We start from the raw sequence: 27207 nt of genomic DNA on the forward strand, positions 1-27207 counted from the left end.
AGGCAGCGAGTTACAAATGGGTTTCAGAGGCTTGCGTCCGCCAGACGTATCTGGTCTAGCCAGCATCCACGGGAAACCCGGCCACACAAATATGGCATCACGCTCGCCGCCCATTTTGTGAGCCGAAAGGCAGTGAGTTACAAATGGGTTTCAGAGGCTTGCGTCCGTCGGACGTATCTGGTCTAGCCAGTGTCCACGGGAAACCCGGCCACACAAATGTGGCATCGCGCTCGCCGCCCAGCTCGTGAGCCGAAAGGCAGCGAGTAACAAATGGGTTCCAAAGGCTTGCGTCAGCCAAACGTATCTGGTCTAGCAAGCGTCCACGGGAAACTTCGCCACACAAATGTGGCATTGCGCTCGCCGCCCAGCTCGTGAGACGAAAGGCAGCGAGTTACAAATGGGATTCAAAGGCTTGCGTCCGCCAGACGTATCTGGTCTAGCCAGCGTCCACGGGAAACTTGGCCACACAAATGTGGCATCACGCTCGCCGCCCAGCTCGTAAGCCTGAAGGCAGCGAGTTACAAATGGGTTTCAGAGGCTTGCGTCCGCCGGACGTATCTGGTCTAGCCAGCGTCCACGGGAAACCCGGCCACATAAATGTGGCATCGCGCTCGCCGCCCAGCTCGTGAGCCGAAAGGCAGCGAGTTACAAATGGGTTCCAAAGGCTTGCGTCCGCCGGACGTATCTGGTCTAGCCAGCGTCCACGGGAAACCTGGCCACACAAATGTGGGATCGCGTTCGCCGCCCAGCTCGTGAGCCGAAAGGCAGCGAGTTACAAATGGGTTCCAAAGGCTTGCGTCCACCGGACGTATCTGGTCTAGCCAGCGTCCACGGGAAACCCGGCCACACAAATATGGCATCACGCTCGCCGCCCATTTTGTGAGCCGAAAGGCAGTGAGTTACAAATGGGTTTCAGAGGCTTGCGTCCGTCGGACGTATCTGGTCTAGCCAGTGTCCACGGGAAACCCAGCCACACAAATGTGGCATCGCGCTCGCCGCCCAGCTCGTGAGCCGAAAGGCAGCGAGTAACAAATGGGTTCCAAAGGCTTGCGTCAGCCAAACGTATCTGGTCTAGCAAGCGTCCACGGGAAACTTCGCCACACAAATGTGGCATTGCGCTCGCCGCATAGCTCGTGAGACGAAAGGCAGCGAGTTACAAATGGGATTCAAAGGCTTGCGTCCGCCAGACGTATCTGGTCTAGCCAGCGTCCACGGGAAACTTGGCCACACAAATGTGGCATCACGCTCGCCGCCCAGCTCGTAAGCCTGAAGGCAGCGAGTTACAAATGGGTTTCAGAGGCTTGCGTCCGCCGGACGTATCTGGTCTAGCCAGCGTCCACGGGAAACCCGGCCACACAAATGTGGCATCGCGCTCGCCGCCCAGCTCGTGAGCCGAAAGGCAGCGAGTTACAAATGGGTTCCAAAGGCTTGCGTCCGCCGGACGTATCTGGTCTAGCCAGCGTCCACGGGAAACCCGGCCACACAAATGTGGGATCGCGTTCGCCGCCCAGCTCGTGAGCCGAAAGGCAGCGAGTTACAAATGGGTTCCAAAGGCTTGCGTCCACCGGACGTATCTGGTCTAGCCAGCGTCCACGGGAAACTCGGCCACACAAATATGGCATCACGCTCGCCGCCCATTTTGTGAGCCGAAAGGCAGTGAGTTACAAATGGGTTTCAGAGGCTTGCGTCCGTCGGACGTATCTGGTCTAGCCAGTGTCCACGGGAAACCCGGCCACATAAATATGGCATCGCACTCGCCGCCCAGCTCGTGAGCCGAAAGGCAGCGAGTAACAAATGGGTTCCAAAGGCCTGCGTCCGCCAGACGTATCTAGTCTAGCAAGCGTCCACGGGAAACTTGGCCACACAAATGTGGCATCGCGGTCGCCGCCCCGCTCGTGAGCCGAAAGGCAGCGAGTTACAAATGGGTTCCAAAGGCTTGCGTCCGCCGGACGTATCTGTTCTAGCCAGCGTCCACGGGAAACCCGGCCACACAAATGTGGCATCACGCTCGCCGCCCAGCTCGTGAGCCGAAAGGCAGCGAGTTACGAATGGGTTCCAAAGGCTTGCATCCGCCGCATGTATCTGGTCTAGCTAGCGTCCACGGGAAACCTGGCCACACAAATGTGGCATCGCGTTCGCCGCCCCGCTCGTGAGCCGAAAGGCAGCGAGTTACAAATGGGTTCCAAAGGCTTGCGTCCGCCGAACGTATCTGGTCTAGCCAGCGTCCACGTGAAACCCGACCACACAAATGTGGCATCGCGCGCGCCGCCCAGCTCGTGAGCCGAAAGGCAGCGAGTTACAAATGGGTTCCAAAGTCTTGCATCCGCCGCACGTATCTGGTCTAGCCAGCGTCCACGGGAAACCTGGCCACACAAATGTGGCATCGCGTTCGCCGCCCAGCTCGTGAGCCGAAAGGCAGCGAGTTACAAATGGGTTCCAAAGGCTTGCGTCCGCCGGACGTATCTGGTCTACCCAGCGTCCACGGGAAACCCGGCCACACAAATGTGGCATCACGCTTGCCGCCCAGCTCGTGAGCCGAAAGGCAGCGAGTTACAAATGGGTTTCAGAGGCTTGCGTCCGCCGAACGTATCTGGTCTAGCCAGCGTCCACGTGAAACCCGGCCACACAAATATGGCATCACGCTCGCCGCCCATTTTGTGAGCCGAAAGGCAGCGAGTTACAAATGGGTTTCAGAGGCTTGCGTCCGCCAGACGTATCTGGTCTAACCAGCGTCCACGGGAAACCCGGCCACAGAAATATGGCATCGCGCTCGCTGCCCAGCTCGTGAGCCGAAAGGCAGCGAGTAACAAATGGGTTCCAAAGGCTTGCGTCTGCCAGACGTATATGGTCTAGCCAGCATCCACGGGAAACTTGGCCACACAAATGTGGCATCACGCTCGCCGCCCAGCTCGTGAGCCTAAAGGCAGCGAGTTACAAATGGGTTTCAGAGGCTTGCGTCCGCCGGACGTATCTGGTCTAGCCAGCGTCCACGGGAAACCTGGCCACACAAATGTGGCATCGCGCTCGCCGCCCAGCTCGTGAGCCGAAAGGCAGCGAGTTACAAATGGGTTCCAAAGGCTTGCGTCCACCGGACGTATCTGGTCTAGCCATCGTCCACGGGAAACCCGGCCACACAAATATGGCATCACGCTCGCCGCCCATTTTGTGAGCCGAAAGGCAGTGAGTTACAAATGGGTTTCAGAGGCTTGCGTCCGTCGGACGTATCTGGTCTAGCCAGTGTCCACGGGAAACCCGGCCACACAAATGTGGCATCGCGCTCGCCGCCCAGCTCGTGAGCCGAAAGGCAGCGAGTAACAAATGGGTTCCAAAGGCTTGCGTCAGCCAAACGTATCTGGTCTAGCAAGCGTCCACGGGAAACTTCGCCACACAAATGTGGCATTGCGCTCGCCGCCCAGCTCGTGAGCCGAAAGGCAGCGAGTTACAAATGAGTTTCAGAGGCTTGCGTCCGCCAGACGTATCTGGTCTAACCAGCGTCCACAGGAAACCCGGCCACAGAAATATGTCATCGCGCTCGCCGCCCACCTCGTGAGCCGAAAGGCAGCGAGTAACAAATGGGTTCCAAAGGCTTGCGTCCGCCAGACATATCTGGTCTAGCCAGCGTCCACGGGAAAATTGGCCACACAAATGTGGCATCGCGCTCGCCGCCCAGCTCGTGAGCCGAAAGGCAGCGAGTAACAAATGGGTTCCAAAGGTTTGCGTCAGCCAAACGTATCTGGTCTAGCAAGCGTCCACGGGAAACTTCGCCACACAAATGTGGCATTGCGCTCGCCGCCCAGCTCGTGAGCCGAAAGGCAGCGAGTTACAAATGAGTTTCAGAGGCTTGCGTCCGCCAGACGTATCTGGTCTAACCAGCGTCCACAGGAAACCCGGCCACAGAAATATGGCATCGCGCTCGCCGCCCAGCTCGTGAGCCGAAAGGCAGCGAGTAACAAATGGGTTCCAAAGGCTTGCGTCCGCCAGACGTATCTGGTCTAGCAAGCGTCCACGGGAAACTTGGCCACACAAATGTGGCATTGCGCTCACCGCCCAGCTCGTGAGCCGAAAGGCAACGAGTTACAAATGGGTTTCAGAGGCTTGCATCCGCCGAACGTATCTGGTCTAGCCAGCGTCCACGTGAAACCCGGCCACACAAATGTGGCATCGCGCTCGCCGCCCAGCTCGTGAGCCGAAAGGCAGCGAGTTACAAATAGGTTCCAAAGGCTTGCGTCCGCCGGACGTATCTGGTCTAGCCAGCGTCCACGGGAAACCTGGCCACACAAATGTGGGATCGCGTTCGCCGCCCAGCTCGTGAGCCGAAAGGCAGCGAGTTACAAATGGGTTCCAAAGGCTTGCGTCCACCGGACGTATCTGATCTAGCCAGCGTCCACGGGAAACCCGGCCACACAAATATGGCATCTCGCTCGCCGCCCATTTTGTGAGCCGAAAGGCAGCGAGTTACAAATGGGTTTCAGAGGCTTGCGTCCGTCGGATGTATCTGGTCTAGCCAGTGTCCACGGGAAACCCGGCCACACAAATGTGGCATCGCGCTCGCCGCCCAGCTCGTGAGCCGAAAGGCAGCGAGTTACAAATGGGTTCAAAAGGCTTGCGTCCGCCGGACGTATCTGGTCTAGCCAGCGTCCACGGGAAACCGGCGACACAAATGTGGCATCACGCTCGCCGCCCAGCTCGTGAGCCCAAAGGCAGCGAGTTACAAATGGGATTCAAAGGCTTGCGTCTGCCGGACGTATCTGGTCTAGCCAGCGTCCACAGGAAACCCGGCCACACAAATGTGGCATCGCGCTCGCCACCCAGCTCGTGAGCCGAAAGGCAGCGAGTTACAAATGGGTTTCAAAGGCTTGCATCTTCCGGACGTATCTCGTCTAGCCAGCGTCCACGGGAAACTTGGCCACACAACTGTGGCATCACGCTCGCCGCCCAGCTCGTGAGCCTAAAGGCAGCGAGTTACAAATGGGTTTCAGAGGTTTGCGTCCGCCGGACGTATCTGGTCTAGCCAGCGTCCACGGGAAGCCCGGCCACACAAATGTGGCATTGCGCTCGCCACCCAGCTCGTGAGCCGAAAGGCAGCGAGTTACAAATGGGTTCCAAAGGCTTGCATCCGCCGCACGTATCTGGTCTAGCCAGCGTCCACGGGAAACCTGGCCACACAAATGTGGCATCGCGTTCGCCGCCCAGCTCGTGAGCCGAAAGGCAGCGAGTTACAAATGGGTTCCAAAGGCTTGCGTCCGCCGGACGTATCTGGTCTACCCAGCTTCCACGGGAAACCCGGCCACACAAATGTGGCATCACGCTTGCCGCCCAGCTCCTGAGCCGAAAGGCAGCGAGTTACAAATGGGTTTCAGAGGCTTGTGTCCGCCGAACGTATCTGGTCTAGCCAGCGTCCACGTGAAACCCGACCACACAAATGTGGCATCGCGCTCGCCGCCCAGCTCGTGAGCCGAAAGGCAGCGAGTTACAAATGGGTTTCAGAGGCTTGCGTCCGCCAGACGTATCTGGTCTAACCAGCGTCCACGGGAAACCCGGCCACATAAATATGGCATCGCGCTCGCCGCCCAGCTCGTGAGCCGAAAGGCAGCGAGTAACAAATGGGTTCCAAAGGCCTGCGTCCGCCAGACGTATCTGGTCTAGCCACCGTCCACGGGAAACCTGGCCACACAAATGTGGCATCGCGCTCGCCGCCCAGCTCGTGAGCCGAAAGGCAGCGAGTAACAAATGGGTTCCAAAGGCTTGCGTCCGCCAGACGTATCTAGTCTAGCAAGCGTCCACGGGAAACTTGGCCACACAAATGTGGCATCGCGGTCGCCGCCCCGCTCGTGAGCCGAAAGGCAGCGAGTAACAAATGGGTTCCAAAGGCTTGCGTCAGCCAAACGTATCTGGTCTAGCAAGCGTCCACGGGAAACTTCGCCACACAAATGTGGCATTGCGCTCGCCGCCCAGCTCGTGAGCCGAAAGGCAGCGAGTTACAAATGAGTTTCAGAGGCTTGCGTCCGCCAGACGTATCTGGTCTAACCAGCGTCCACAGGAAACCCGGCCACAGAAATATGTCATCGCGCTCGCCGCCCACCTCGTGAGCCGAAAGGCAGCGAGTAACAAATGGGTTCCAAAGGCTTGCGTCCGCCAGACATATCTGGTCTAGCCAGCGTCCACGGGAAAATTGGCCACACAAATGTGGCATCGCGCTCGCCGCCCAGCTCGTGAGCCGAAAGGCAGCGAGTAACAAATGGGTTCCAAAGGTTTGCGTCAGCCAAACGTATCTGGTCTAGCAAGCGTCCACGGGAAACTTCGCCACACAAATGTGGCATTGCGCTCGCCGCCCAGCTCGTGAGCCGAAAGGCAGCGAGTTACAAATGAGTTTCAGAGGCTTGCGTCCGCCAGACGTATCTGGTCTAACCAGCGTCCACAGGAAACCCGGCCACAGAAATATGGCATCGCGCTCGCCGCCCAGCTCGTGAGCCGAAAGGCAGCGAGTAACAAATGGGTTCCAAAGGCTTGCGTCCGCCAGACGTATCTGGTCTAGCAAGCGTCCACGGGAAACTTGGCCACACAAATGTGGCATTGCGCTCACCGCCCAGCTCGTGAGCCGAAAGGCAACGAGTTACAAATGGGTTTCAGAGGCTTGCATCCGCCGAACGTATCTGGTCTAGCCAGCGTCCACGTGAAACCCGGCCACACAAATGTGGCATCGCGCTCGCCGCCCAGCTCGTGAGCCGAAAGGCAGCGAGTTACAAATAGGTTCCAAAGGCTTGCGTCCGCCGGACGTATCTGGTCTAGCCAGCGTCCACGGGAAACCTGGCCACACAAATGTGGGATCGCGTTCGCCGCCCAGCTCGTGAGCCGAAAGGCAGCGAGTTACAAATGGGTTCCAAAGGCTTGCGTCCACCGGACGTATCTGATCTAGCCAGCGTCCACGGGAAACCCGGCCACACAAATATGGCATCTCGCTCGCCGCCCATTTTGTGAGCCGAAAGGCAGCGAGTTACAAATGGGTTTCAGAGGCTTGCGTCCGTCGGATGTATCTGGTCTAGCCAGTGTCCACGGGAAACCCGGCCACACAAATGTGGCATCGCGCTCGCCGCCCAGCTCGTGAGCCGAAAGGCAGCGAGTTACAAATGGGTTCAAAAGGCTTGCGTCCGCCGGACGTATCTGGTCTAGCCAGCGTCCACGGGAAACCGGCGACACAAATGTGGCATCACGCTCGCCGCCCAGCTCGTGAGCCCAAAGGCAGCGAGTTACAAATGGGATTCAAAGGCTTGCGTCTGCCGGACGTATCTGGTCTAGCCAGCGTCCACAGGAAACCCGGCCACACAAATGTGGCATCGCGCTCGCCACCCAGCTCGTGAGCCGAAAGGCAGCGAGTTACAAATGGGTTTCAAAGGCTTGCATCTTCCGGACGTATCTCGTCTAGCCAGCGTCCACGGGAAACTTGGCCACACAACTGTGGCATCACGCTCGCCGCCCAGCTCGTGAGCCTAAAGGCAGCGAGTTACAAATGGGTTTCAGAGGTTTGCGTCCGCCGGACGTATCTGGTCTAGCCAGCGTCCACGGGAAGCCCGGCCACACAAATGTGGCATTGCGCTCGCCACCCAGCTCGTGAGCCGAAAGGCAGCGAGTTACAAATGGGTTCCAAAGGCTTGCATCCGCCGCACGTATCTGGTCTAGCCAGCGTCCACGGGAAACCTGGCCACACAAATGTGGCATCGCGTTCGCCGCCCAGCTCGTGAGCCGAAAGGCAGCGAGTTACAAATGGGTTCCAAAGGCTTGCGTCCGCCGGACGTATCTGGTCTACCCAGCTTCCACGGGAAACCCGGCCACACAAATGTGGCATCACGCTTGCCGCCCAGCTCCTGAGCCGAAAGGCAGCGAGTTACAAATGGGTTTCAGAGGCTTGTGTCCGCCGAACGTATCTGGTCTAGCCAGCGTCCACGTGAAACCCGACCACACAAATGTGGCATCGCGCTCGCCGCCCAGCTCGTGAGCCGAAAGGCAGCGAGTTACAAATGGGTTTCAGAGGCTTGCGTCCGCCAGACGTATCTGGTCTAACCAGCGTCCACGGGAAACCCGGCCACATAAATATGGCATCGCGCTCGCCGCCCAGCTCGTGAGCCGAAAGGCAGCGAGTAACAAATGGGTTCCAAAGGCCTGCGTCCGCCAGACGTATCTGGTCTAGCCACCGTCCACGGGAAACCTGGCCACACAAATGTGGCATCGCGCTCGCCGCCCAGCTCGTGAGCCGAAAGGCAGCGAGTAACAAATGGGTTCCAAAGGCTTGCGTCCGCCAGACGTATCTAGTCTAGCAAGCGTCCACGGGAAACTTGGCCACACAAATGTGGCATCGCGGTCGCCGCCCCGCTCGTGAGCCGAAAGGCAGCGAGTTACAAATGGGTTCCAAAGGCTTGCGTCCGCCGGACGTATCTGTTCTAGCCAGCGTCCACGGGAAACCCGGCCACACAAATGTGGCATCACGCTCGCCGCCCAGCTCGTGAGCCGAAAGGCAGCGAGTTACAAATGGGTTCCAAAGGCTTGCATCCGCCGCATGTATCTGGTCTAGCTAGCGTCCACGGGAAACCTGGCCACACAAATGTGGCATCGCGGTCGCCGCCCCGCTCGTGAGCCGAAAGGCAGCGAGTTACAAATGGGTTCCAAAGGCTTGCGTCCGCCGAACGTATCTGGTCTAGCCAGCGTCCACGTGAAACCCGACCACACAAATGTGGCATCGCGCGCGCCGCCCAGCTCGTGAGCCGAAAGGCAGCGAGTTACAAATGGGTTCCAAAGTCTTGCATCCGCCGCACGTATCTGGTCTAGCCAGCGTCCACGGGAAACCTGGCCACACAAATGTGGCATCGCGTTCGCCGCCCAGCTCGTGAGCCGAAAGGCAGCGAGTTACAAATGGGTTCCAAAGGCTTGCGTCCGCCGGACGTATCTGGTCTACCCAGCGTCCACGGGAAACCCGGCCACACAAATGTGGCATCACGCTTGCCGCCCAGCTCGTGAGCCGAACGGCAGGGAGTTACAAATGGGTTTCAGAGGCTTGCGTCCGCCGAACGTATCTGGTCTAGCCAGCGTCCACGTGAAACCCGGCCACACAAATATGGCATCACGCTCGCCGCCCATTTTGTGAGCCGAAAGGCAGCGAGTTACAAATGGGTTTCAGAGGCTTGCGTCCGCCAGACGTATCTGGTCTAACCAGCGTCCACGGGAAACCCGGCCACAGAAATATGGCATCGCGCTCGCTGCCCAGCTCGTGAGCCGAAAGGCAGCGAGTAACAAATGGGTTCCAAAGGCTTGCGTCCGCCGGACGTATCTGGTCTAGCCAGCGTCCACGGGAAACTTGGCCACACAAATGTGGTATCACGCTCGCCGCCCAGCTCGTGAGCCTAAAGGCAGCGAGTTACAAATGGGTTTCAGAGGCTTGCGTCCGCCGGACGTATCTGGTCTAGCCAGCGTCCACGGGAAACCTGGCCACACAAATGTGGCATCGCGCTCGCCGCCCAGCTCGTGAGCCGAAAGGCAGCGAGTAACAAATGGGTTCCAAAGGCTTGCGTCCGCCAGACGTATCTGGTCTAGCCAGCGTCCACGGGAAACTTGGCCACACAAATGTGGCATCATGCTCGCCGCCCAGCTCGTGAGCCTAAAGGCAGCGAGTTACAAATGGGTTTCAGAGGCTTGCGTCCGCCGGACGTATCTGGTCTAGCCAACGTCCACGGGAAACCCGGCCACACAAATGTGGCATCGCGCTCGCCGCCCCGCTCGTGAGCCGAAAGGCAGCGAGTTACAAATGGGTTCCAAAGGCTTGCATCCGCCGCACGTATCTGGTCTAGCCAGCGTCCACGGGAAACCTGGCCACACAAATGTGGAATCGCGTTCGCCGCCCAGCTCGTGAGCCGAAAGGCAGCGAGTTACAAATGAGTTTCAGAGTCTTGCGTCCGCCAGACGTATCTGGTCTAACCAGCGTCCACAGGAAACCCGGCCACAGAAATATGGAATCGCGCTCGCCGCCCAGCTCGTGAGCCGAAAGGCAGCGAGTAACAAATGGGTTCCAAAGGCTTGCGTCCACCAGACGTATCTGGTCTAGCAAGCGTCCACGCGAAACTTGGCCACACAAATGTGGCATTGCGCTCGCCGCCCAGCTCGTGAGCCGAAAGGCAACGAGTTACAAATGGGTTTCAGAGGCTTGCATCCGCCGAACGTATCTGGTCTAGCCAGCGTCCACGTGAAACCCGGCCACACAAATGTGGCATCGCGCTCGCCGCCCAGCTCGTGAGCCGAAAGGCAGCGAGTTACAAATGGGTTCCAAAGGCTTGCGTCCGCCGGACGTATCTGGTCTAGCCAGCGTCCACGGGAAACCTGGCCACACAAATGTGGGATCGAGTTCGCCGCCCAGCTCGTGAGCCGAAAGGCAGCGAGTTACAAATGGGTTCCAAAGGCTTGCGTCCACCGGACGTATCTGGTCTAGCCAGCGTCCACGGGAAACCCGGCCACACAAATATGGCATCACGCTCGCCGCCCATTTTGTGAGCCGAAAGGCAGCGAGTTACAAATGGGTTTCAGAGGCTTGCGTCCGTCGGACGTATCTGGTCTAGCCAGTGTCCACGGGAAACCCGGCCACACAAATGTGGCATCGCGCTCGCCGCCCAGCTCGTGAGCCGAAAGGCAGCGAGTTACAAATGGGTTCAAAAGGCTTGCGTCCGCCGGACGTATCTGGTCTAGCCAGCGTCCACGGGAAACCGGCGACACAAATGTGGCATCACTCTCGCCGCCCAGCTCGTGAGCCGAAAGGCAGCGAGTTACAAATGGGATTCAAAGGCTTGCGTCCGCCGGACGTATCTGGTCTAGCCAGCGTCCACGGGAAACTTGGCCACACAACTGTGGCATCACGCTCGCCGCCCAGCTCGTGAGCCTAAAGGCAGCGAGTTACAAATGGGTTTCAAAGGCTTGCATCTTCCGGACGTAACTCGTCTAGCCAGCGTCCACGGGAAACTTGGCCACACAACTGTGGCATCACGCTCGCCGCCCAGCTCGTGAGCCTAAAGGCAGCGAGTTACAAATGGGTTTCAGAGGTTTGCGTCCGCCGGACGTATCTGGTCTAGCCAGCGTCCACGGGAAGCCCGGCCACACAAATGTGGCATTGCGCTCGCCACCCAGCTCGTGAGCCGAAAGGCAGCGAGTTACAAATGGGTTCCAAAGGCTTGCATCCGCCGCACGTATCTGGTCTAGCCAGCGTCCACGGGAAACCTGGCCACACAAATGTGGCATCGCGTTCGCCGCCCAGCTCGTGAGCCGAAAGGCAGCGAGTTACAAATGGGTTCCAAAGGCTTGCGTCCGCCGGACGTATCTGGTCTACCCAGCTTCCACGGGAAACCCGGCCACACAAATGTGGCATCACGCTTGCCGCCCAGCTCCTGAGCCGAAAGGCAGCGAGTTACAAATGGGTTTCAGAGGCTTGTGTCCGCCGAACGTATCTGGTCTAGCCAGCGTCCACGTGAAACCCGACCACACAAATGTGGCATCGCGCTCGCCGCCCAGCTCGTGAGCCGAAAGGCAGCGAGTTACAAATGGGTTTCAGAGGCTTGCGTCCGCCAGACGTATCTGGTCTAACCAGCGTCCACGGGAAACCCGGCCACATAAATATGGCATCGCGCTCGCCGCCCAGCTCGTGAGCCGAAAGGCAGCGAGTAACAAATGGGTTCCAAAGGCCTGCGTCCGCCAGACGTATTTGGTCTAGCCAGCGTCCACGGGAAACCTGGCCACACAAATGTGGCATCGCGCTCGCCGCCCAGCTCGTGAGCCGAAAGGCAGCGAGTAACAAATGGGTTCCAAAGGCTTGCGTCCGCCAGACGTATCTAGTCTAGCAAGCGTCCACGGGAAACTTGGCCACACAAATGTGGCATCGCGGTCGCCGCCCCGCTCGTGAGCCGAAAGGCAGCGAGTTACAAATGGGTTCCAAAGGCTTGCGTCCGCCGGACGTATCTGTTCTAGCCAGCGTCCACGGGAAACCCGGCCACACAAATGTGGCATCACGCTCGCCGCCCAGCTCGTGAGCCGAAAGGCAGCGAGTTACAAATGGGTTCCAAAGGCTTGCATCCGCCGCATGTATCTGGTCTAGCTAGCGTCCACGGGAAACCTGGCCACACAAATGTGGCATCGCGGTCGCCGCCCCGCTCGTGAGCCGAAAGGCAGCGAGTTACAAATGGGTTCCAAAGGCTTGCGTCCGCCGAACGTATCTGGTCCAGCCAGCGTCCACGTGAAACCCGACCACACAAATGTGGCATCGCGCGCGCCGCCCAGCTCGTGAGCCGAAAGGCAGCGAGTTACAAATGGGTTCCAAAGTCTTGCATCCGCCGCACGTATCTGGTCTAGCCAGCGTCCACGGGAAACCTGGCCACACAAATGTGGCATCGCGTTCGCCGCCCAGCTCGTGAGCCGAAAGGCAGCGAGTTACAAATGGGTTCCAAAGGCTTGCGTCCGCCGGACGTATCTGGTCTACCCAGCGTCCACGGGAAACCCGGCCACACAAATGTGGCATCACGCTTGCCGCCCAGCTCGTGAGCCGAACGGCAGGGAGTTACAAATGGGTTTCAGAGGCTTGCGTCCGCCGAACGTATCTGGTCTAGCCAGCGTCCACGTGAAACCCGGCCACACAAATATGGCATCACGCTCGCCGCCCATTTTGTGAGCCGAAAGGCAGCGAGTTACAAATGGGTTTCAGAGGCTTGCGTCCGCCAGACGTATCTGGTCTAACCAGCGTCCACGGGAAACCCGGCCACAGAAATATGGCATCGCGCTCGCTGCCCAGCTCGTGAGCCGAAAGGCAGCGAGTAACAAATGGGTTCCAAAGGCTTGCGTCCGCCGGACGTATCTGGTCTAGCCAGCGTCCACGGGAAACTTGGCCACACAAATGTGGTATCACGCTCGCCGCCCAGCTCGTGAGCCTAAAGGCAGCGAGTTACAAATGGGTTTCAGAGACTTGCGTCCGCCGGACGTATCTGGTCTAGCCAGCGTCCACGGGAAACCTGGCCACACAAATGTGGCATCGCGCTCGCCGCCCAGCTCGTGAGCCGAAAGGCAGCGAGTAACAAATGGGTTCCAAAGGCTTGCGTCCGCCAGACGTATCTGGTCTAGCCAGCGTCCACGGGAAACTTGGCCACACAAATGTGGCATCATGCTCGCCGCCCAGCTCGTGAGCCTAAAGGCAGCGAGTTACAAATGGGTTTCAGAGGCTTGCGTCCGCCGGACGTATCTGGTCTAGCCAACGTCCACGGGAAACCCGGCCACACAAATGTGGCATCGCGCTCGCCGCCCCGCTCGTGAGCCGAAAGGCAGCGAGTTACAAATGGGTTCCAAAGGCTTGCATCCGCCGCACGTATCTGGTCTAGCCAGCGTCCACGGGAAACCTGGCCACACAAATGTGGAATCGCGTTCGCCGCCCAGCTCGTGAGCCGAAAGGCAGCGAGTTACAAATGAGTTTCAGAGTCTTGCGTCCGCCAGACGTATCTGGTCTAACCAGCGTCCACAGGAAACCCGGCCACAGAAATATGGAATCGCGCTCGCCGCCCAGCTCGTGAGCCGAAAGGCAGCGAGTAACAAATGGGTTCCAAAGGCTTGCGTCCACCAGACGTATCTGGTCTAGCAAGCGTCCACGGGAAACTTGGCCACACAAATGTGGCATTGCGCTCGCCGCCCAGCTCGTGAGCCGAAAGGCAACGAGTTACAAATGGGTTTCAGAGGCTTGCATCCGCCGAACGTATCTGGTCTAGCCAGCGTCCACGTGAAACCCGGCCACACAAATGTGGCATCGCGCTCGCCGCCCAGCTCGTGAGCCGAAAGGCAGCGAGTTACAAATGGGTTCCAAAGGCTTGCGTCCGCCGGACGTATCTGGTCTAGCCAGCGTCCACGGGAAACCTGGCCACACAAATGTGGGATCGAGTTCGCCGCCCAGCTCGTGAGCCGAAAGGCAGCGAGTTACAAATGGGTTCCAAAGGCTTGCGTCCACCGGACGTATCTGGTCTAGCCAGCGTCCACGGGAAACCCGGCCACACAAATATGGCATCACGCTCGCCGCCCATTTTGTGAGCCGAAAGGCAGCGAGTTACAAATGGGTTTCAGAGGCTTGCGTCCGTCGGACGTATCTGGTCTAGCCAGTGTCCACGGGAAACCCGGCCACACAAATGTGGCATCGCGCTCGCCGCCCAGCTCGTGAGCCGAAAGGCAGCGAGTTACAAATGGGTTCAAAAGGCTTGCGTCCGCCGGACGTATCTGGTCTAGCCAGCGTCCACGGGAAACCGGCGACACAAATGTGGCATCACTCTCGCCGCCCAGCTCGTGAGCCGAAAGGCAGCGAGTTACAAATGGGATTCAAAGGCTTGCGTCCGCCGGACGTATCTGGTCTAGCCAGCGTCCACGGGAAACTTGGCCACACAACTGTGGCATCACGCTCGCCGCCCAGCTCGTGAGCCTAAAGGCAGCGAGTTACAAATGGGTTTCAAAGGCTTGCATCTTCCGGACGTATCTCGTCTAGCCAGCGTCCACGGGAAACTTGGCCACACAACTGTGGCATCACGCTCGCCGCCCAGCTCGTGAGCCTAAAGGCAGCGAGTTACAAATGGGTTTCAGAGGTTTGCGTCCGCCGGACGTATCTGGTCTAGCCAGCGTCCACGGGAAGCCCGGCCACACAAATGTGGCATTGCGCTCGCCACCCAGCTCGTGAGCCGAAAGGCAGCGAGTTACAAATGGGTTCCAAAGGCTTGCGTCCGCCGGACGTATCTGGTCTACCCAGCTTCCACGGGAAACCCGGCCACACAAATGTGGCATCACGCTTGCCGCCCAGCTCCTGAGCCGAAAGGCAGCGAGTTACAAATGGGTTTCAGAGGCTTGTGTCCGCCGAACGTATCTGGTCTAGCCAGCGTCCACGTGAAACCCGACCACACAAATGTGGCATCGCGCTCGCCGCCCAGCTCGTGAGCCGAAAGGCAGCGAGTTACAAATGGGTTTCAGAGGCTTGCGTCCGCCAGACGTATCTGGTCTAACCAGCGTCCACGGGAAACCCGGCCACATAAATATGGCATCGCGCTCGCCGCCCAGCTCGTGAGCCGAAAGGCAGCGAGTAACAAATGGGTTCCAAAGGCCTGCGTCCGCCAGACGTATCTGGTCTAGCCAGCGTCCACGGGAAACCTGGCCACACAAATGTGGCATCGCGCTCGCCGCCCAGCTCGTGAGCCGAAAGGCAGCGAGTAACAAATGGGTTCCAAAGGCTTGCGTCCGCCAGACGTATCTAGTCTAGCAAGCGTCCACGGGAAACTTGGCCACACAAATGTGGCATCGCGGTCGCCGCCCCGCTCGTGAGCCGAAAGGCAGCGAGTTACAAATGGGTTCTAAAGGCTTGCGTCCGCCGGACGTATCTGTTCTAGCCAGCGTCCACGGGAAACCCGGCCACACAAATGTGGCATCACGCTCGCCGCCCAGCTCGTGAGCCGAAAGGCAGCGAGTTACAAATGGGTTCCAAAGGCTTGCATCCGCCGCATGTATCTGGTCTAGCTAGCGTCCACGGGAAACCTGGCCACACAAATGTGGCATCGCGGTCGCCGCCCCGCTCGTGAGCCGAAAGGCAGCGAGTTACAAATGGGTTCCAAAGGCTTGCGTCCGCCGAACGTATCTGGTCTAGCCAGCGTCCACGTGAAACCCGACCACACAAATGTGGCATCGCGCGCGCCGCCCAGCTCGTGAGCCGAAAGGCAGCGAGTTACAAATGGGTTCCAAAGTCTTGCATCCGCCGCACGTATCTGGTCTAGCCAGCGTCCACGGGAAACCTGGCCACACAAATGTGGCATCGCGTTCGCCGCCCAGCTCGTGAGCCGAAAGGCAGCGAGTTACAAATGGGTTCCAAAGGCTTGCGTCCGCCGGACGTATCTGGTCTACCCAGCGTCCACGGGAAACCCGGCCACACAAATGTGGCATCACGCTTGCCGCCCAGCTCGTGAGCCCAACGGCAGGGAGTTACAAATGGGTTTCAGAGGCTTGCGTCCGCCGAACGTATCTGGTCTAGCCAGCGTCCACGTGAAACCCGGCCACACAAATATGGCATCACGCTCGCCGCCCATTTTGTGAGCCGAAAGGCAGCGAGTTACAAATGGGTTTCAGAGGCTTGCGTCCGCCAGACGTATCTGGTCTAACCAGCGTCCACGGGAAACCCGGCCACAGAAATATGGCATCGCGCTCGCTGCCCAGCTCGTGAGCCGAAAGGCAGCGAGTAACAAATGGGTTCCAAAGGCTTGCGTCCGCCGGACGTATCTGGTCTAGCCAGCGTCCACGGGAAACTTGGCCACACAAATGTGGTATCACGCTCGCCGCCCAGCTCGTGAGCCTAAAGGCAGCGAGTTACAAATGGGTTTCAGAGACTTGCGTCCGCCGGACGTATCTGGTCTAGCCAGCGTCCACGGGAAACCTGGCCACACAAATGTGGCATCGCGCTCGCCGCCCAGCTCGTGAGCCGAAAGGCAGCGAGTAACAAATGGGTTCCAAAGGCTTGCGTCCGCCAGACGTATCTGGTCTAGCCAGCGTCCACGGGAAACTTGGCCACACAAATGTGGCATCATGCTCGCCGCCCAGCTCGTGAGCCTAAAGGCAGCGAGTTACAAATGGGTTTCAGAGGCTTGCGTCCGCCGGACGTATCTGGTCTAGCCAACGTCCACGGGAAACCCGGCCACACAAATGTGGCATCGCGCTCGCCGCCCCGCTCGTGAGCCGAAAGGCAGCGAGTTACAAATGGGTTCCAAAGGCTTGCATCCGCCGCACGTATCTGGTCTAGCCAGCGTCCACGGGAAACCTGGCCACACAAATGTGGAATCGCGTTCGCCGCCCAGCTCGTGAGCCGAAAGGCAGCGAGTTACAAATGAGTTTCAGAGTCTTGCGTCCGCCAGACGTATCTGGTCTAACCAGCGTCCACAGGAAACCCGGCCACAGAAATATGGAATCGCGCTCGCCGCCCAGCTCGTGAGCCGAAAGGCAGCGAGTAACAAATGGGTTCCAAAGGCTTGTGTCCACCAGACGTATCTGGTCTAGCAAGCGTCCACGGGAAACTTGGCCACACAAATGTGGCATTGCGCTCGCCGCCCAGCTCGTGAGCCGAAAGGCAACGAGTTACAAATGGGTTTCAGAGGCTTGCATCCGCCGAACGTATCTGGTCTAGCCAGCGTCCACGTGAAACCCGGCCACACAAATGTGGCATCGCGCTCGCCGCCCAGCTCGTGAGCCGAAAGGCAGCGAGTTACAAATGGGTTCCAAAGGCTTGCGTCCGCCGGACGTATCTGGTCTAGCCAGCGTCCACGGGAAACCTGGCCACACAAATGTGGGATCGAGTTCGCCGCCCAGCTCGTGAGCCGAAAGGCAGCGAGTTACAAATGGGTTCCAAAGGCTTGCGTCCACCGGACGTATCTGGTCTAGCCAGCGTCCACGGGAAACCCGGCCACACAAATATGGCATCACGCTCGCCGCCCATTTTGTGAGCCGAAAGGCAGCGAGTTACAAATGGGTTTCAGAGGCTTGCGTCCGTCGGACGTATCTGGTCTAGCCAGTGTCCACGGGAAACCCGGCCACACAAATGTGGCATCGCGCTCGCCGCCCAGCTCGTGAGCCGAAAGGCAGCGAGTTACAAATGGGTTCAAAAGGCTTGCGTCCGCCGGACGTATCTGGTCTAGCCAGCGTCCACGGGAAACCGGCGACACAAATGTGGCATCACTCTCGCCGCCCAGCTCGTGAGCCGAAAGGCAGCGAGTTACAAATGGGATTCAAAGGCTTGCGTCCGCCGGACGTATCTGGTCTAGCCAGCGTCCACGGGAAACTTGGCCACACAACTGTGGCATCACGCTCGCCGCCCAGCTCGTGAGCCTAAAGGCAGCGAGTTACAAATGGGTTTCAAAGGCTTGCATCTTCCGGACGTATCTCGTCTAGCCAGCGTCCACGGGAAACTTGGCCACACAACTGTGGCATCACGCTCGCCGCCCAGCTCGTGAGCCTAAAGGCAGCGAGTTACAAATGGGTTTCAGAGGTTTGCGTCCGCCGGACGTATCTGGTCTAGCCAGCGTCCACGGGAAGCCCGGCCACACAAATGTGGCATTGCGCTCGCCACCCAGCTCGTGAGCCGAAAGGCAGCGAGTTACAAATGGGTTCCAAAGGCTTGCATCCGCCGCACGTATCTGGTCTAGCCAGCGTCCACGGGAAACCTGGCCACACAAATGTGGCATCGCGTTCGCCGCCCAGCTCGTGAGCCGAAAGGCAGCGAGTTACAAATGGGTTCCAAAGGCTTGCGTCCGCCGGACGTATCTGGTCTACCCAGCTTCCACGGGAAACCCGGCAACACAAATGTGGCATCACGCTTGCCGCCCAGCTCCTGAGCCGAAAGGCAGCGAGTTACAAATGGGTTTCAGAGGCTTGTGTCCGCCGAACGTATCTGGTCTAGCCAGCGTCCACGTGAAACCCGACCACACAAATGTGGCATCGCGCTCGCCGCCCAGCTCGTGAGCCGAAAGGCAGCGAGTTACAAATGGGTTTCAGAGGCTTGCGTCCGCCAGACGTATCTGGTCTAACCAGCGTCCACGGGAAACCCGGCCACATAAATATGGCATCGCGCTCGCCGCCCAGCTCGTGAGCCGAAAGGCAGCGAGTAACAAATGGGTTCCAAAGGCCTGCGTCCGCCAGACGTATCTGGTCTAGCCAGCGTCCACGGGAAACCTGGCCACACAAATGTGGCATCGCGCTCGCCGCCCAGCTCGTGAGCCGAAAGGCAGCGAGTAACAAATGGGTTCCAAAGGCTTGCGTCCGCCAGACGTATCTAGTCTAGCAAGCGTCCACGGGAAACTTGGCCACACAAATGTGGCATCGCGGTCGCCGCCCCGCTCGTGAGCCGAAAGGCAGCGAGTTACAAATGGGTTCCAAAGGCTTGCGTCCGCCGGACGTATCTGTTCTAGCCAGCGTCCACGGGAAACCCGGCCACACAAATGTGGCATCACGCTCGCCGCCCAGCTCGTGAGCCGAAAGGCAGCGAGTTACAAATGGGTTCCAAAGGCTTGCATCCGCCGCATGTATCTGGTCTAGCTAGCGTCCACGGGAAACCTGGCCACACAAATGTGGCATCGCGGTCGCCGCCCCGCTCGTGAGCCGAAAGGCAGCGAGTTACAAATGGGTTCCAAAGGCTTGCGTCCGCCGAACGTATCTGGTCTAGCCAGCGTCCACGTGAAACCCGACCACACAAATGTGGCATCGCGCGCGCCGCCCAGCTCGTGAGCCGAAAGGCAGCGAGTTACAAATGGGTTCCAAAGTCTTGCATCCGCCGCACGTATCTGGTCTAGCCAGCGTCCACGGGAAACCTGGCCACACAAATGTGGCATCGCGTTCGCCGCCCAGCTCGTGAGCCGAAAGGCAGCGAGTTACAAATGGGTTCCAAAGGCTTGCGTCCGCCGGACGTATCTGGTCTACCCAGCGTCCACGGGAAACCCGGCCACACAAATGTGGCATCACGCTTGCCGCCCAGCTCGTGAGCCGAACGGCAGGGAGTTACAAATGGGTTTCAGAGGCTTGCGTCCGCCGAACGTATCTGGTCTAGCCAGCGTCCACGTGAAACCCGGCCACACAAATATGGCATCACGCTCGCCGCCCATTTTGTGAGCCGAAAGGCAGCGAGTTACAAATGGGTTTCAGAGGCTTGCGTCCGCCAGACGTATCTGGTCTAACCAGCGTCCACGGGAAACCCGGCCACAGAAATATGGCATCGCGCTCGCTGCCCAGCTCGTGAGCCGAAAGGCAGCGAGTAACAAATGGGTTCCAAAGGCTTGCGTCCGCCAGACGTATCTGGTCTAGCCAGCGTCCACGGGAAACTTGGCCACACAAATGTGGCATCATGCTCGCCGCCCAGCTCGTGAGCCTAAAGGCAGCGAGTTACAAATGGGTTTCAGAGGCTTGCGTCCGCCGGACGTATCTGGTCTAGCCAACGTCCACGGGAAACCCGGCCACACAAATGTGGCATCGCGCTCGCCGCCCCGCTCGTGAGCCGAAAGGCAGCGAGTTACAAATGGGTTCCAAAGGCTTGCATCCGCCGCACGTATCTGGTCTAGCCAGCGTCCACGGGAAACCTGGCCACACAAATGTGGAATCGCGTTCGCCGCCCAGCTCGTGAGCCGAAAGGCAGCGAGTTACAAATGAGTTTCAGAGTCTTGCGTCCGCCAGACGTATCTGGTCTAACCAGCGTCCACAGGAAACCCGGCCACAGAAATATGGAATCGCGCTCGCCGCCCAGCTCGTGAGCCGAAAGGCAGCGAGTAACAAATGGGTTCCAAAGGCTTGCGTCCACCAGACGTATCTGGTCTAGCAAGCGTCCACGGGAAACTTGGCCACACAAATGTGGCATTGCGCTCGCCGCCCAGCTCGTGAGCCGAAAGGCAACGAGTTACAAATGGGTTTCAGAGGCTTGCATCCGCCGAACGTATCTGGTCTAGCCAGCGTCCACGGGAAACTTGGCCACACAAATGTGGTATCACGCTCGCCGCCCAGCTCGTGAGCCTAAAGGCAGCGAGTTACAAATGGGTTTCAGAGGCTTGCGTCCGCCGGACGTATCTGGTCTAGCCAGCGTCCACGGGAAACTTGGCCACACAAATGTGGTATCACGCTCGCCGCCCAGCTCGTGAGCCTAAAGGCAGCGAGTTACAAATGGGTTTCAGAGGCTTGCGTCCGCCGGACGTATCTGGTCTAGCCAGCGTCCACGGGAAACCTGGCCACACAAATGTGGCATCGCGCTCGCCGCCCAGCTCGTGAGCCGAAAGGCAGCGAGTAACAAATGGGTTCCAAAGGCTTGCGTCCGCCAGACGTATCTGGTCTAGCCAGCGTCCACGGGAAACTTGGCCACACAAATGTGGCATCATGCTCGCCGCCCAGCTCGTGAGCCTAAAGGCAGCGAGTTACAAATGGGTTTCAGAGGCTTGCGTCCGCCGGACGTATCTGGTCTAGCCAACGTCCACGGGAAACCCGGCCACACAAATGTGGCATCGCGCTCGCCGCCCCGCTCGTGAGCCGAAAGGCAGCGAGTTACAAATGGGTTCCAAAGGCTTGCATCCGCCGCACGTATCTGGTCTAGCCAGCGTCCACGGGAAACCTGGCCACACAAATGTGGAATCGCGTTCGCCGCCCAGCTCGTGAGCCGAAAGGCAGCGAGTTACAAATGAGTTTCAGAGTCTTGCGTCCGCCAGACGTATCTGGTCTAACCAGCGTCCACAGGAAACCCGGCCACAGAAATATGGAATCGCGCTCGCCGCCCAGCTCGTGAGCCGAAAGGCAGCGAGTAACAAATGGGTTCCAAAGGCTTGCGTCCACCAGACGTATCTGGTCTAGCAAGCGTCCACGGGAAACTTGGCCACACAAATGTGGCATTGCGCTCGCCGCCCAGCTCGTGAGCCGAAAGGCAACGAGTTACAAATGGGTTTCAGAGGCTTGCATCCGCCGAACGTATCTGGTCTAGCCAGCGTCCACGTGAAACCCGGCCACACAAATGTGGCATCGCGCTCGCCGCCCAGCTCGTGAGCCGAAAGGCAGCGAGTTACAAATGGGTTCCAAAGGCTTGCGTCCGCCGGACGTATCTGGTCTAGCCAGCGTCCACGGGAAACCTGGCCACACAAATGTGGGATCGAGTTCGCCGCCCAGCTCGTGAGCCGAAAGGCAGCGAGTTACAAATGGGTTCCAAAGGCTTGCGTCCACCGGACGTATCTGGTCTAGCCAGCGTCCACGGGAAACCCGGCCACACAAATATGGCATCACGCTCGCCGCCCATTTTGTGAGCCGAAAGGCAGCGAGTTACAAATGGGTTTCAGAGGCTTGCGTCCGTCGGACGTATCTGGTCTAGCCAGTGTCCACGGGAAACCCGGCCACACAAATGTGGCATCGCGCTCGCCGCCCAGCTCGTGAGCCGAAAGGCAGCGAGTTACAAATGGGTTCAAAAGGCTTGCGTCCGCCGGACGTATCTGGTCTAGCCAGCGTCCACGGGAAACCGGCGACACAAATGTGGCATCACTCTCGCCGCCCAGCTCGTGAGCCGAAAGGCAGCGAGTTACAAATGGGATTCAAAGGCTTGCGTCCGCCGGACGTATCTGGTCTAGCCAGCGTCCACGGGAAACTTGGCCACACAACTGTGGCATCACGCTCGCCGCCCAGCTCGTGAGCCTAAAGGCAGCGAGTTACAAATGGGTTTCAAAGGCTTGCATCTTCCGGACGTATCTCGTCTAGCCAGCGTCCACGGGAAACTTGGCCACACAACTGTGGCATCACGCTCGCCGCCCAGCTCGTGAGCCTAAAGGCAGCGAGTTACAAATGGGTTTCAGAGGTTTGCGTCCGCCGGACGTATCTGGTCTAGCCAGCGTCCACGGGAAGCCCGGCCACACAAATGTGGCATTGCGCTCGCCACCCAGCTCGTGAGCCGAAAGGCAGCGAGTTACAAATGGGTTCCAAAGGCTTGCATCCGCCGCACGTATCTGGTCTAGCCAGCGTCCACGGGAAACCTGGCCACACAAATGTGGCATCGCGTTCGCCGCCCAGCTCGTGAGCCGAAAGGCAGCGAGTTACAAATGGGTTCCAAAGGCTTGCGTCCGCCGGACGTATCTGGTCTACCCAGCTTCCACGGGAAACCCGGCCACACAAATGTGGCATCACGCTTGCCGCCCAGCTCCTGAGCCGAAAGGCAGCGAGTTACAAATGGGTTTCAGAGGCTTGTGTCCGCCGAACGTATCTGGTCTAGCCAGCGTCCACGTGAAACCCGACCACACAAATGTGGCATCGCGCTCGCCGCCCAGCTCGTGAGCCGAAAGGCAGCGAGTTACAAATGGGTTTCAGAGGCTTGCGTCCGCCAGACGTATCTGGTCTAACCAGCGTCCACGGGAAACCCGGCCACATAAATATGGCATCGCGCTCGCCGCCCAGCTCGTGAGCCGAAAGGCAGCGAGTAACAAATGGGTTCCAAAGGCCTGCGTCCGCCAGACGTATCTGGTCTAGCCAGCGTCCACGGGAAACCTGGCCACACAAATGTGGCATCGCGCTCGCCGCCCAGCTCGTGAGCCGAAAGGCAGCGAGTAACAAATGGGTTCCAAAGGCTTGCGTCCGCCAGACGTATCTAGTCTAGCAAGCGTCCACGGGAAACTTGGCCACACAAATGTGGCATCGCGGTCGCCGCCCCGCTCGTGAGCCGAAAGGCAGCGAGTTACAAATGGGTTCCAAAGGCTTGCGTCCGCCGGACGTATCTGTTCTAGCCAGCGTCCACGGGAAACCCGGCCACACAAATGTGGCATCACGCTCGCCGCCCAGCTCGTGAGCCGAAAGGCAGCGAGTTACAAATGGGTTCCAAAGGCTTGCATCCGCCGCATGTATCTGGTCTAGCTAGCGTCCACGGGAAACCTGGCCACACAAATGTGGTATCGCGGTCGCCGCCCCGCTCGTGAGCCGAAAGGCAGCGAGTTACAAATGGGTTCCAAAGGCTTGCGTCCGCCGAACGTATCTGGTCTAGCCAGCGTCCACGTGAAACCCGACCACACAAATGTGGCATCGCGCGCGCCGCCCAGCTCGTGAGCCGAAAGGCAGCGAGTTACAAATGGGTTCCAAAGTCTTGCATCCGCCGCACGTATCTGGTCTAGCCAGCGTCCACGGGAAACCTGGCCACACAAATGTGGCATCGCGTTCGCCGCCCAGCTCGTGAGCCGAAAGGCAGCGAGTTACAAATGGGTTCCAAAGGCTTGCGTCCGTCGGACGTATCTGGTCTACCCAGCGTCCACGGGAAACCCGGCCACACAAATGTGGCATCACGCTTGCCGCCCAGCTCGTGAGCCGAACGGCAGGGAGTTACAAATGGGTTTCAGAGGCTTGCGTCCGCCGAACGTATCTGGTCTACCCAGCGTCCACGTGAAACCCGGCCACACAAATATGGCATCACGCTCGCCGCCCATTTTGTGAGCCGAAAGGCAGCGAGTTACAAATGGGTTTCAGAGGCTTGCGTCCGCCAGACGTATCTGGTCTAACCAGCGTCCACGGGAAACCCGGCCACAGAAATATGGCATCGCGCTCGCTGCCCAGCTCGTGAGCCGAAAGGCAGCGAGTAACAAATGGGTTCCAAAGGCTTGCGTCCGCCGGACGTATCTGGTCTAGCCAGCGTCCACGGGAAACTTGGCCACACAAATGTGGTATCACGCTCGCCGCCCAGCTCGTGAGCCTAAAGGCAGCGAGTTACAAATGGGTTTCAGAGGCTTGCGTCCGCCGGACGTATCTGGTCTAGCCAGCGTCCACGGGAAACCTGGCCACACAAATGTGGCATCGCGCTCGCCGCCCAGCTCGTGAGCCGAAAGGCAGCGAGTAACAAATGGGTTCCAAAGGCTTGCGTCCGCCAGACGTATCTGGTCTAGCCAGCGTCCACGGGAAACTTGGCCACACAAATGTGGCATCATGCTCGCCGCCCAGCTCGTGAGCCTAAAGGCAGCGAGTTACAAATGGGTTTCAGAGGCTTGCGTCCGCCGGATGTATCTGGTCTAGCCAGCGTCCACGGGAAACCTGGCCACACAAATGTGGAATCGCGTTCGCCGCCCAGCTCGTGAGCCGAAAGGCAGCGAGTTACAAATGAGTTTCAGAGTCTTGCGTCCGCCAGACGTATCTGGTCTAACCAGCGTCCACAGGAAACCCGGCCACAGAAATATGGAATCGCGCTCGCCGCCCAGCTCGTGAGCCGAAAGGCAGCGAGTAACAAATGGGTTCCAAAGGCTTGCGTCCACCAGACGTATCTGGTCTAGCAAGCGTCCACGGGAAACTTGGCCACACAAATGTGGCATTGCGCTCGCCGCCCATTTTGTGAGCCGAAAGGCAGCGAGTTACAAATGGGTTTCAGAGGCTTGCGTCCGTCGGACGTATCTGGTCTAGCCAGTGTCCACGGGAAACCCGGCCACACAAATGTGGCATCGCGCTCGCCGCCCAGCTCGTGAGCCGAAAGGCAGCGAGTTACAAATGGGTTCAAAAGGCTTGCGTCCGCCGGACGTATCTGGTCTAGCCAGCGTCCACGGGAAACCGGCGACACAAATGTGGCATCACTCTCGCCGCCCAGCTCGTGAGCCGAAAGGCAGCGAGTTACAAATGGGATTCAAAGGCTTGCGTCCGCCGGACGTATCTGGTCTAGCCAGCGTCCACGGGAAACCCGGCCACACAAATGTGGCATCGCGCTCGCCACCCAGCTCGTGAGCCGAAAGGCAGCGAGTTACAAATGGGTTTCAAAGGCTTGCATCTTCCGGACGTATCTCGTCTAGCCAGCGTCCACGGGAAACTTGGCCACACAACTGTGGCATCACGCTCGCCGCCCAGCTCGTGAGCCTAAAGGCAGCGAGTTACAAATGGGTTTCAGAGGCTTGCGTCCGCCGGACGTATCTGGTCTAGCCAGCGTCCACGGGAAACTCGGCCACACAAATGTGGCATTGCGCTCGCCACCCAGCTCGTGAGCCGAAAGGCAGCGACTTACAAATGGGTTCCAAAGGCTTGCATCCGCCGCACGTATCTGGTCTAGCTAGCGTCCACGTGAAACCTGGCCACACAAATGTGGCATCGCGTTCGCCGCCCAGCTCGTGAGCCGAAAGGCAGCGAGTTACAAATGGGTTCCACAGGCTTGCGTCCGCCGGACGTATCTGGTCTACCCAGCGTCCACGGGAAACCCGGCCACACAAATGTGGCATCACGCTTGCCGCCCAGCTCCTGAGCCGAAAGGCAGCGAGTTACAAATGGGTTTCAGAGGCTTGTGTCCGCCGAACGTATGTGGTCTAGCCAGCGTCCACGTGAAACCCGACCTCACAAATGTGGCATCGCGCTCGCCGCCCAGCTCGTGAGCCGAAAGGCAGCGAGTTACAAATGGGTTTCAGAGGCTTGCGTCCGACAGACGTATCTGGTCTAACCAGCGTCCACGGGAAACCCGGCCACATAAATATGGCATCGCGCTCGCCGCCCAGCTCGTGAGCCGAAAGGCAGCGAGTAACAAATGGGTTCCAAAGGCCTGCGTCCGCCAGACGTATCTGGTCTAGCCAGCGTCCACGGGAAACCTGGCCACACAAATGTGGCATCGCGCTCGCCGCCCAGCTCGTGAGCCGAAAGGCAGCGAGTAACAAATGGGTTCCAAAGGCTTGCGTCCGCCAGACGTATCTAGTCTAGCAAGCGTCCACGGGAAACTTGGCCACACAAATGTGGCATCGCGGTCGCCGCCCCGCTCGTGAGCCGAAAGGCAGCGAGTTACAAATGGGTTCCAAAGGCTTGCGTCTGCCGGACGTATCTGTTCTAGCCAGCGTCCACGGGAAACCCGGCCACACAAATGTGGCATCACGCTCGCCGCCCAGCTCGTGAGCCGAAAGGCAGCGAGTTACAAATGGGTTTCAGAGGCTTGCGTCCGCCAGACGTATCTGGTCTAGCCAACGTCCACGGGAAACCCGGCCACACAAATGTGGCATCGCGCTCGCCGCCAAGCTCGTGAGCCGAAAGGCAGCGAGTTACAAATGGGTTCCAAAGGCTTGCATCCGCCGCATGTATCTGGTCTAGCTAGCGTCCACGGGAAACCTGGCCACACAAATGTGGCATCGCGGTCGCCGCCCCGCTCGTGAGCCGAAAGGCAGCGAGTTACAAATGGGTTCCAAAGGCTTGCGTCCGCCGAACGTATCTGGTCTAGCCAGCGTCCACGTGAAACCCGACCACACAAATGTGGCAACGCGCTCGCCGCCCAGCTCGTGAGCCGAAAGGCAGCGAGTTACAAATGGGTTCCAAAGTCTTGCATCCGCCGCACGTATCTGGTCTAGCCAGCGTCCACGGGAAACCTGGCCACACAAATGTGGCATCGCGTTCGCCGCCCAGCTCGTGAGCCGAAAGGCAGCGAGTTACAAATGGGTTCCAAAGGCTTGCGTCCGCCGGACGTATCTGGTCTACCCAGCGTCCACGGGAAACCCGGCCACACAAATGTGGCATCACGCTTGCCGCCCAGCTCGTGAGCCGAAAGGCAGCGAGTTACAAATGGGTTTCAGAGGCTTGCGTCCGCCGAACGTATCTGGTCTAGCCAGCGTCCACGTGAAACCCGGCCACACAAATATGGCATCACGCTCGCCGCCCATTTTGTGAGCCGAAAGGCAGCGAGTTACAAATGGGTTTCAGAGGCTTGCG

This window comes from Urtica dioica, chromosome 2, assembly GCF_054948205.1.
Source record: "Urtica dioica subsp. dioica isolate 48M chromosome 2, U.dioica_male_clone48M_v1_H2, whole genome shotgun sequence".
Lineage (NCBI taxonomy): Eukaryota > Viridiplantae > Streptophyta > Magnoliopsida > Rosales > Urticaceae > Urtica > Urtica dioica.